The sequence below is a fragment of the Podarcis erhardii genome, assembly GCF_964252035.2.
Source record: "Podarcis erhardii genome assembly, chromosome: 13".
Taxonomy (NCBI): domain Eukaryota; kingdom Metazoa; phylum Chordata; class Lepidosauria; order Squamata; family Lacertidae; genus Podarcis; species Podarcis erhardii.
The window spans coordinates 10,678,886-10,691,148 of NC_138502.1; the positions used below are offsets into that span (position 1 = coordinate 10,678,886).

Here is a 12,263-nt window from a genome sequence, read left to right on the forward strand (position 1 = left end):
GTGGCTTGTGTCAGCCAGATCTGTGTAGGGATTGCAGGGGGGTGCAGCATCCGGATCCGGATCTCTGGATCTGACACCAGATCCAGAGGCACACAGAACGCCAACACCAATCAACCACACCAGACCCAAACCCAGACCCTCTCCACAGATGAATTACAGACACCATCCAGTAGCCAATCCATGGTGGCACCTCCGGATGCTGCACCCCCCTGCAATCCCTACACAGATCTGGCTGACACAAGCCACAAAACCACAGCTCGCCCCTATACACGAAGCCAAGCCAGAGCACAACTAAGTACAGTACAGCCATCTTCTCAGGAAAACTCTTCACAAAGTTCAAGAGGTCAAGACACAAAGACTTTAACAACTAATCCACACCTAATGACCCACCTAAGTGGTACTCAGGATATCACTCAAGAAATCACTCAAGATATCTCTCAAGTAATTAAGGAACAAAAGAAGAAAAGGCACACTAGCCTGGGAACTTCCTCTCTGCCCAGAACATTGGAGGCTATACACCACACCCCCTCTACAGTATTTATAGGAACTCAAACACTGAGATCCTGCTCTGTTCCAGTAACAAGAAGCCGAAAGCACCAGCCTGAAGATGACGAGTGAGACCTCGTCGAAACGTCGCCTAGACACCCCAACTTTTACACGGGAAGACACCCGAGGACACCAAAACCTGCATATATATATATATATATATATTTGCTCTACACCACACCCCCTCTACAGTATTTATAGGAACTCAAACACTGAGATCCTGCTCTGTTCCAGTAACAAGAAGCCGAAAGCACCAGCCTGAAGATGACGAGTGAGACCTCGTCGAAACGTCGCCTAGACACCCCAACTTTTACACGGGAAGACACCCGAGGACACCAAAACCTGCATATATATATATATATACACACACACACATACATACCATATTTTTCGCTCTATACCATATATTTATACCATATATATACCGTATTTTTCACATTGAAATGCACCATCTGCCTCACCCACATACATATATTTAAAATCAGTGCTTTTTTCACATTATATATGTGGGTGAGGCAGATGATGCATTTCAATGCAGCATTATTGCAGATATTTCTAATATCATGCTTCAGAAGGTCTTGCACTCATATCTGTCCCCATACAGTGGTGCCCCGCAAGACGAATGCCTCGCAAGACGAAAAACCCGCAAGACGAAAGGGTTTTTTGGTTTTTGCGTCGCTTCGCTAGATGATTTTCCCTATGGGCTTGCTTCACAAGAAGAAAGCCCATAGGGAAATCTCCAGGGACCTCTTTTAAATGCTGGCGGTGGGGAGCAAAGCCTTTCCCCCCCTCCGGCCTTCAGAAGAGGTCCAGGAAGGCCGGCGGGGGCCGAAAGGCTTTGCTCCCCACCGCCAGCATTTTAAAAGCAGTCCGGGATAGCAGGGAAGCACTTCCCGCTATCCCAGATGGCTTTTGAAGGCAGGCGGCGGGGGGGAGCAAAGACTTTCGCCCCCCGCCGGCCTTCAGAAGAGGTCGGGGGACAGACTGTCCCCGGACCTGGTCTGAAGGCGGTTTCCATAGGAACGCATTGATTGATTTTCAATGCATTCCTATGGGAAACCGTGCTTCGCAAGACGAAAAACTCGCAAGACGAAAAGACTTGCGGAACGAATTAATTTCGTCTTGCGAGGCACCAATGTATACTTCTGCTGTTTAGGAGTTCTAGAATCATAGCATCATAGAATTGTAGTGTTGGAAGGGACCCCAAGGGTCATCTAGTCCAACCCCTGCAATGCAGGAATCTCAATTGCAGCCTCTGTAACAGATGGCCGCCCAACCTCTGCTTAAAAACCTCCAAGGAAGGAGAGTCCACAACCTCCCGAGGGAGGCTGCTCCACTGTCGAACAGCTCTTACTGTCAGAAAGTTCTTCTTGATGTTGAGTCAGAATCACCTTTCTTGGAACTTGAAGCCATTGGCTCAGGTCCAACCCACTGGAGGAGGAGGAAAAAAGCTTGCTACATCTTCCAGGTGACAGCCCTGCAGATATTTGTCATTGGCCTGCAGACAAACTCCTGAAAATCTTAGGTGGCTTGCGAAAACGATTTTTTCCCTCCCAGGAGAGGTGAGCTCTCGCTGGGAACACCAGAATGCAATACAGGGGCTCATAATGCCAGTCAGTTTTAGAGAGGTGTTGTAATGATGGCTTAGAATGAAGTGCAGTACATCTCAAGCACATCAAAGCTTCTGTTGTCTCTTCCAACAGCCTATTTTCACAAAAGGCCTTAAAATTGCATTACAGTGATACCTTGGGTTAAGAACTTAATTTGTTCTGGAGGTCCATTCTTAACCTGAAACTGTTCTTAACCTGAGGCACCACTTTAGCTAATGGGGCCTCCCGCTGCTGCTGCACGATTTCTGTTCTCATCCTGAAGCAAAGTTCTTAACCCGAGGTACTATTTCTGGGTTAGCGGAGCCTGTAACCTGAAGCGTCTGTAACCCGAGGTACCACTGTATATATTTTGTCTCAAGATATTGTCACTGTATATATTTTGTCTCAAGATATTGTCACTAAACTCGGCACAAGAGTCCCTCAGGTTCCACCATTTTGAAACAGGATGTCAGACTGAAACAAAACTCTGCCTGTTTTCTGGCCTAGGTCCAGCTGCCTCTTGAGATCTTATCGCCAACTTTGGCATGACAGTCCTTCGGTTGGAGTTCTCCATCGGCGTTTGGACACTGCATGTTATTTTGATTTAAGATGTCAGGGGGAAAATACATAACTTTGGCGTGACTTCGCCCCCTTTTTGGCCACTTCTCGAGATATCATTGACATCGTTTCCCAACATTGGGGTGGGGGGGTCTTCATTGATGTTTGGAAGACAGGCGACATTTTGAATCAAGATGGCAGACCAAAATGTGACTCTGGTGTGATGTCCCCCAGTTTTTGGTGACGCTCAAATTACACTATCCATTAAAAAAAAAAAAAAAACCATGATAATTTTTTTTATTTCTAAAAATACTTGGGCAGTGCCAGGCACTTCTCACTAACTTACATATAGATAAATCACAATGTTAGTGTCTGAATAAAATAAACGTGCATGTAAATGCATAAATGGGGAGGGGTAGCTCATAAGCCTAGCCAAGGGGGGGCAGTTTCCCCCCATGAAGTAGAACAATAGAAATACAGTAGTACCTCGGGTTACATACCCTTCAGGTTATATACGCTTCAGGTTACAGACTCTGCTAACCCAGAAATAGTACCTCGGGTTTAGAACTTTGCTTCAGGATGAGAACAGAAATCGTGCTCCGGTGGCGCGGCAGCAGCAGGAGGCCCCATTAGCTAAAGTGGTGCTTCAGGTTAAGAACAGTTTCAGGTTAAGAACGGACCTCCGGAACGAATTAAGTACTTAACCCGAGGTACCACTGTACTTAACTAACTGACCAATCACTTCAGTTATGCCCCCCTAACAAAAGTCCGGCCCCTCTCCAACAAAAATCCTGGCTACTCCTATGGTGGAGCTGTGTGTGTGTGTGTGTGTGTTTGTGAACCAGGAAAGTTTTCTGAACATTCAGCATGCAATGTTAATGTCCAAAAGTCTGGGTTTTGCTGCCCTCTGGTGTCCATAATATGCCATTGCTGCTTACATCTCTCCCCCCCCCCTCCTTCGCTACTGTTGCTGTTGTTACCATAATGGTTGCTAACGTATCTTTTTATACCAGCTGCGAATCGATCCCTGCACCTTTGAAATATTGCAGGGATCAAGATCAATTTGTCTCAAGACAGTTTCGAATCCCAGAGTCTTTCTGTTGGCTTCTGTTTTGCTTCAAAGCAGAAATTTGGCAATGTCAAATTCGATAAATTCCTGTTTCACAACCTCCTTATCCCAAGCAACACCACCATCTCTCCTTTTCTTTTCTTTTTCTTTTCCTACTAAGGTTTCTGCTCAGAAATCTACAGAACATGAGTCCCAGTAGAGCAAGTGGACTTGAAAGAAAGTTTCCGTCTGTCTTTGTTTAATAGTCCTTAGGACTGGATTGTTAAGTGCAAAGATATTCTTGTTCAATATTTGGTGACATTTTTAAAATAAAAAATATTATTTATTGATTTTTCACAAAAAACTTCAGCATGAACCACAAATTGCTTTATCCATTGACTTCCCATCCCCCCATCCATGGTTTCCATATTTACCCTTAAATGCTGTATATTTCACATATAATATCCAATCATAGCTGTCAACCTTTCCCTTTTCTTGCAAGGAATCCTATTCGGAATAAGGGAATTTCCCTTAAAAAAAGGGAAACATTGACAGCTATGTATCCAATACATCCCTGTTAACCTACTGATCTTTATAATTAACTCTGTTAATATTCCAAGTCCTGCTCGTGTTTTCATCTCACTATAGTAAAAAGCCTCAATTAAAAGTCTCCAGTCCTCAAGGAACTTTTCATCATTTTGGTCTCTAATCCTGCCAGTTCTGCATACTCCATTGTTTTCAAAAGCCAATCTTCCTTTGTTTGAACCTCTCCTACCCTCCAACATTTTGAACCAGAGGTGAGGAACCTGAGGCATGAGTATTGAATATGGCCCTCCAGCCCTCTCAATCTGGCCCTCAGAACTCTCCCAAGGTCAAACGCCTCGCTGCTCCCCCCCAACTTTGCACCCTGAATGTTTCTCCCTAGCGGTTATGTGTCCTTGGACTCCCAAAAATGCTTTTTGCCTGCTTGGAAGGAAGATTGGGACAGCTGTTTGCTCCATTAAGGGCAGGCGAATCTATCAATTTCAGTTTATCATTTTTCCATCTTAAGTTCATTTCTTCTCATTTCCACATCAGTTTGCCATGGTGTTTTTTTTTAAAACACCTCCTCATGAAAATGTACCAAGCATCTAGGTGCAAATTTTTTAATGCATTTTTCTCAAACATACATACACTTTCTTCATGATCTAATGCATTTTGATACGCTATTTTCACTCACACAGGCATTTTTAAGCACACCCTAATGTATGGGTAGGCAAACTAAGGCCCAGGGCCCAGATCTGGCCCAATCGCCTTCTAAATCTGGCCCGCGGACGGTCTGGGAATCAGTGTGTTTTTACATGAATAGAATGTGTCCTTTTATTTAAAATGCATCTCTGGGTTATTTGTGGGGCATAGGAATTCGTTCATTCCCCCCCTTCAAAATATAGTCCGTCCCCCCACACGGTCTGAGGGACAGTGGACTGGCCCCCTGCTGAAAAAAGTTTGCTGACCTCTGCCCAAATATATATATTCCTGAACTCATCAGAAGTGTACTGCAAAATTGGGAGAAGTGGGTGGCTTTCTTTTCCTTTCAAAGGTTTCGCTTTGCATATCGCTTTGGCAACTGTGGATTAGATAGGCCTGCTTTTAAATGGTAACTGAACCGCAGGCCTCTCCTATTCCTAGTCCCCCTCAACAGCTGCTCTCTAGCTGGTAATTTGCCCCTGACTGCAGGGCTCTGACCTTTATACCTGAGCTCCAGCCCCTACCTTGCAGCATGATGCTTGTTATTCCACCAAAAAGATGTTGGCAGCAACAAAGGGGGAATGCTAGGGACTGGCAGTTATGTCCTGCCCTCTTTCCCAAACTCCCAGGTGCTATGGGAGCGCCTGCTGTCTGCTATCTCCCCACTCCACTTCCTGGGATGTGTTTTGCATCATGTCATTGATGCAATAATATTGCACAAGTCATAGAAGGCTGTCCTTCCACAATAATTCTGCTTTATTAGTTGTTCTGCGATGCTTCTACAGTGTAACCACTGGAGGGCACTGTTGTGCTACAGCACAATGAAACTGGGACAAGAACACCCCCTCTCAATATTACATTTGTTTCATAAAATCCACAGACGGCTTGATTGTACATAAAACCCCTCAAAGAGAATAAAACAATAGAAATATCAGTAAAAACAACCCTTTAAAGCTTTCAAAAGGCAAAATCAGCAGTAAACAAAAAATGGATTAAAACATACTACATGTATGAGTAAGGTAAAGGTAAAGGGACCCCTGACCATTAGGCCCAGTCGTGGCTGACTCTGGGGTTACAGTGCTCATCTCGCTTTATTGGCCAAGGGAGCCGGCGTACAGCTTCCGGGTCATGTGGCCAGCATGACTAAGCCACTTCTGGCGAACCAGAGCAGCGCACGGAAACGCTGTTTACCTTCCTGCCGGAACGTTAACTATTTATCTACTTCCTCTTTGACATGCTTTTGAACTGCTAGGTTGGCAGGAGCAGGGACTGAGCAACGGAAGCTCACTCCATCGCGGGGATTCGAACCGCCGACCTTCCGATCATCAAGTCCTAGGCTATGTGGTTTAACCCACAGTGCCACTCGCATCCCTACATATCTGGGTAGGCTTGTCTAAACAACAGTGTTTTTAACAAGGGCTGAACAGAGTACAGTGAAGGCACCTACTTGATGTCAACAGGCAGGGAGTTCCACAGTGTAGGTGGTGCCACACTGAAAGATTGATTTCTTATGAATGCAGAATGGGTATTAAGGAGTACCCAGAAAAGTGCCAGTTCTGCAGATCAGTGTGTGTGTGGGAAATCCTCATGAAAATTCACCAGCATTTCGGTGCTAATTTCTCCCAATAAACACACTTCTGTATGTAGTTTTGACTAAAGAACACATTTTTGCGAGCAAAGTTTCCTAACAATGAATTTTTGAGTGTCGTTTTCATTAGTGCATTCATTAGCAGGCATTCTTTACCCTAGTGTATGCATTTTTGCAAGCCCTGGTCTGTCAGAGAACTGCATTGCGAAAGTTCAGAGAAGTGTGAATTTCGAAGGATGGCTATGTTTCGATTACCATATTGCTTCTGAAGGTGTAAATCTGGTAGATTCACTTTTATTTATTTATTTATGTTTTTTCATAAAGTTTTATTTGGTTTTACAAGTTCATTCACACAAATAAAATTCTTGCAATTTTTAAAATTAGAACAAGATTATTCCGAATCTTAGGACTTCTCTCCTCCTCTCCGTGGGTTCTTTAAATACCTTTGCCAACTTCATATGATAAACGCATCCAAATTACAGTCCTCCATTATATCCAAAGTCTTTGTGACCTTGCAAGAGTTATTTAAAGCCTGTCAAAGAATTCAAGTGTTTACAGTGTTCTTTTAGATACAGTCTATATTTGTCCCATTCTCTATTGAAGTGTTGATCCTCCCAATTTCTGATTTTCCTAGTCAGTCTTGCCATCTTTGCATAGTCTAGTATTTTCATCTGCCAGTCCGCTTTCGTAGGTATCTTATCAGTTTCCCATCTCTGAGCAAGCAGCATTGTTATGTACTGAGTCGAATAGGATCCAAACTGCAGCAGTCTGATTGGTCCTAGAACAATAGGATCCAAAAGGCAGCAGTCTGATTGGTCCTAGAACAATAGGATTCAGAATGCAGCAGTCTGATTGGTCCTAGAACAATGCAGCAGTATGATTGGTTGGCAGGAACCACCCAATCATGCTCCAGATTGAAGTGAATCCACAACCTGATTGGTTTACAGTACAATTCCGGAATTAGCCAATCATGTGCAGCCCATTGTGTAAATAATGTATATAAGGCAGATACTTTGAGGGGACTTTCATTCATTCCTCCTCACCACTATGAGCTGAATAAAGAGCATGAAATCACTTTGCGACTCCGAGTATATTTCACTGGCGACGAGGATGGGATCCCGCTGAGCTGACTGCCACACACAGCACCGCAGCACCGCTGCCTCGCACCGTGTATCCAGGCTTCAGCTCCGGGACACAAGGAACTCAGAATGGCAACTGACAGCAACTTCTCGCCGTTCAACCCAGCATCTGGAGACTGGGAAGCGTACGCCTCCCGTTTCACCTTCCTCCTAGAAGCCAAAGGGGTCACCGATGATGAAGACGCCAAGAAGAGGGCAATATTCTTCAGCGTCTGCGGAGAGGAGACATTTGAAATCGCCCGGGCTCTCCTTGCGCCTGAAGACGTTGCTACTGTTCCATACAAAACAATAATGGAACAGCTGAAGGGGCACTTTTCGCCACAGCCCTCAGTGGTGGCTCGTCGAAATGCCTTCTACGCAAAGCGGCAAGCCCCTGGGGAAACCATAACTGGGTTTGTGACCTCTCTCCGCCAAGCCGCCCGGTCCTGCAACTTCTCAGAGCTGGAGAACATGCTTCGTGACCGCCTCGTCGGTGGCCTGAGGGATGAGAAGCTGCAACGACGCCTCTACGCTAAGAAGAACCTAACGTTCCAGGTCGCTCTGGAGGAGGCCCTGGCAACGGAAGCTGCCGAGAGGTCGACACAAGAGGCACGGCCGAGCCAGCCGTCCCAACCGAGGGTCCACCATGAAGACCTCACCGACGACTCAGGATCTGACAGGGAGGAGGTGCACCGAGTACAGCAGCGCACTCAAGCAGCCCACATACCACAGCTGCCTCGACGAGAAGGAGGGAACTGCGCAAGCTGTGGAGAAAGTCATGAGAGGAGGACCTGCCGTTTCCGCAATGCAGAGTGCAGACAGTGCAGAAAATCGGGACACATCGCCCGGGTGTGTCGGGCTCGGCCCACCCGACACCAGGCATCAGACGACCAATCCAAGAACCCCAGGTCCCGGGGCCCAACGCACCAAGGCAACTCGACAGAGCTCACGGACTTCCAGGTATACCAGTTGCCCCACCCCAACATAGAGAAAATTTATGTAGAGGTACAGATAGAGGGGGCCCCATGCCACATGGAGCTTGACACGGGTTCAACTCTATCCATAATCTCGGCAAGGACCTTAAGGAAACTGTGTCCTACTGGGGGTCCCAAACTCAGGCCGGCCCCATTCACCCTCCGGGACTTCCAGAAACGTAAGGTCCCCACAATGGGGGTGGGGACCTTCAGGGTGCAATACCGAGGGCGGACGCGGCAACTGGACTTGCTTGTGGTCAAGGGCCCCTACATTAGCTTACTGGGATTGGCATGGTTTGGACCACTGGGGCTAGCTGTCACCGGGGTGAACCACACTAGCTTACAAGTGGACGTGGACGCCATATGCAAGGAATTTCCGGGGGTTTTCGATGGGAAATTGGGACAGTATACGGGCCCCCCCATTGCTCTACAGCTTGACCCCGCAGTACGACCAGTCAGGCTCAAGGCCCGCCGGGTCCCGTTCGCTCTGAAACCCCGTATAGACGAGGAATTGGACCGGCTCGTGGAGCAAGGAGTGCTGGAACCGGTACCTAATGCCCCCTGGGAAACCCCAATCGTCACACCTGTCAAGCCTAATGGCTCAGTCCGCATCTGCGCAGACTACAAATGTACCATAAACAAGGCCCTCACGGCCCATGCATACCCAGTGCCAGTGGTCAGCCATGTCCTTGCCACCCTGGCTGGGTCGAAAATTTTTGGCAAGCTGGACTTGGCCCAAGCATATCAACAGCTGCCAGTAGATGAGGCAACAGCAGAGGCACAGACGATTGTGACGCACAGAGGAGCATTCAGGGTAAAGCGGCTGCAATTCGGTGTCAGCGTGGCACCAGGCATATTCCAGAATCTAATGGACTCTCTCCTTAAAGGGATTCCTGGCGTCACCCCCTTCTTCGATGATGTGTTGATTGCCGGGCCCACACCAGAGGAGTTTGAGGACCGCCTCCGCACCGTTCTGCACCGTTTCCAGACAGCGGGTCTCAAGGTAAAGCGGGAAAAATGTCTACTAGGAGTGCCCCAGGTGGACTTTCTGGGATTCATGGTGGACGCAGAAGGGGTCCACCCGACTGGGGACAAGGTACGGGCCATTTGTGATGCCCCAGCGCCCAGGAACAAGACTGAACTTCAGGCCTTCTTGGGACTATTGAACTTTTACCATTCCTTCCTTCCCCACAAGGCGGCGGTAGCGGAGCCCCTACACAGACTCCTGGACAAGCGGGCCCCTTGGGTGTGGGGCCATCGCCAGGAGGCCGCATTCCAGGCAGTCAAGGACTTGCTTGTCTCAAACTCGGTCTTGGCACACTTCGACGAGAGGCTGCCGGTGGTGCTAGCATGCGACGCCTCACCCTATGGCATTGGCGCTGTCCTGGGACACCAACTCCCAGATGGAAGAGAGGTACCGGTGGCATACTTTTCCCAGACACTCAACGCAACCGAGCGGAACTACTCACAAATCGACAAGGAGGGTCTGGCAATCGTGAAGGGAGTAAAAAAATTCCATTATTTCTTGTACGGGCGGCCCTTCACCGTGGTGACTGACCACAAACCGTTGCTTGGCTTGTTTGCCCCCGAAAAGCAGACCCCCCAAGTGCTGTCTCCTCGTGTCCTCAGGTGGTCAATTTTCCTTGCCAGCTACCAGTATGCACTGATTCACCGCCCTGGGAAGGCGATGGGCCATGCGGACGCCCTCAGCAGGCTACCACTACCAGAAACAGGCCCCGACCCGGCACCTGCACAAGAGGTTATGAGCCTGGAGCTGCTTCCCGACCGCCCCATTCAGGCACAAGAAGTTGCACACCATTCCAAGAAAGATAGGGTCATCTCCCGGGTCCTGGACTGGGTGTGGAGGGGATGGCCCAGCAGCAGCCCCGGGCCAGAATTCGCCAGCTACACAACCCGCAAACATGAACTGTCGGCCCACAAGGGGTGCCTGTTATGGGGAAGCAGGGTCGTTGTTCCCCAGCCCCTCCGCAAAAGGGTCCTCACAGCCCTACACGAGACACACCCAGGGGTAGTAAGAATGAAGGCCCTTGCCAGGAGTTATGTGTGGTGGCCGGGGATCGACGGAGAGATAGAGGCCTGGGTCAAACACTGCCAGGCCTGCCAAGAATCCCGCCCAGATCCCCCAAGGGCCCCAGTCCAGTCCTGGGAGTCTGCCCGAGCACCATGGTCACGCCTGCATGTGGACTTCGCTGGCCCCTTTCAGGGGAAAACATTCTTCATAGTGGTGGACTCCTACACCAAATGGCTGGAAGTCGCACTGGTACCATCCACTTCTACATCCGCAGCCATCCGGGTACTACGCAGGCTGTTTGCAACGCACGGGCTCCCTGACACTCTCGTCTCAGACAACGGGACTGCATTTACGTCAGGAGAATTCCAAACCTTCACAGCGCAGAACGCCATCCGCCACATCCGTTCGGCGCCATTCCACCCTGCCACCAATGGCCAAGCAGAACGCATGGTGCGGACCACCAAGGACACCCTTCGCCGCATGACGCAAGGGGATTGGGAGTACCGCCTTGCCACATTCCTTCTAGCACAGCACAGCACCCCCAGCTCAACGACTGGCCGGAGCCCCGCTGAACTACTAATGGGTCGGCGCCTTGCAATCAGATTGGACCGCCTTCACCCCGATAGAGCTCAGGATGAGGTAGGGGTGGGGGAAGGCAGGAACCCCCGGACCTTCGAGGCCCAGGACCCAGTGTACGCAAAGAATTTTGGGGCAGGCCCTGCATGGGTACCCGCCACAGTCACCAGGGTCACTGGCCCCGTGTCGTACGAGGTGCTAACGGATGGGGGGCAATGCTGGCGCCGCCACTGTGACCAGATACGGCGACGATTCCCGGGAGAAAACCAGGAGGAGGAGGACAGGTCAGAGGAGTCCCAGGGGAACAGTGGGGCAGTAAGGCCCATAGAGCAGCAGGGGCCAGCAGGAGAGGCAGAACCAGTAAATACAGAGAGGTCCCGGGAGGCCGAAAGGACACCGGAACCAGAACCACGACTGAGCGAGCCGGTTGCGCCAGACCAAACAGCCCCATCACAGCCAGCATCCTTGGAACACGAGCCAGAACCAGAACCCCGGACCAGGGAACACCCCAGGCCGCAACGCACACGTAGGCCGCCAGCGTACCTTGAGGACTATGAATGCGACCTCCCGGGCAGGACTGGAACTTAGAGGGGAGGGGTGTTATGTACTGAGTCGAATAGGATCCAAACTGCAGCAGTCTGATTGGTCCTAGAACAATAGGATCCAAAAGGCAGCAGTCTGATTGGTCCTAGAACAATAGGATTCAGAATGCAGCAGTCTGATTGGTCCTAGAACAATGCAGCAGTATGATTGGTTGGCAGGAACCACCCAATCATGCTCCAGATTGAAGTGAATCCACAACCTGATTGGTTTACAGTACAATTCCGGAATTAGCCAATCATGTGCAGCCCATTGTGTAAATAATGTATATAAGGCAGATACTTTGAGGGGACTTTCATTCATTCCTCCTCACCACTATGAGCTGAATAAAGAGCATGAAATCACTTTGCGACTCCGAGTATATTTCAAGCATCCTTGCAGCTGTACATAAACAGTCTTTTCAATTC

At 49.0% G+C, this 12,263-nt stretch overlaps 1 long non-coding RNA gene across 1 annotated transcript in view; it reads left to right on the plus strand.

Moving 5' to 3' along the window:
• Positions 1–1,332: 1,332 nt before the first annotated feature.
• The window catches only part of LOC309326666, a 271,304-nt gene continuing 260,373 nt past the window's right edge, over positions 1,333–12,263 (plus strand). The window contains exon 1 of the long non-coding RNA XR_014150346.1: positions 1,333–1,696. This is a non-coding gene — a long non-coding RNA (uncharacterized lncRNA). The remainder of the gene's footprint in view (positions 1,697–12,263) is intronic.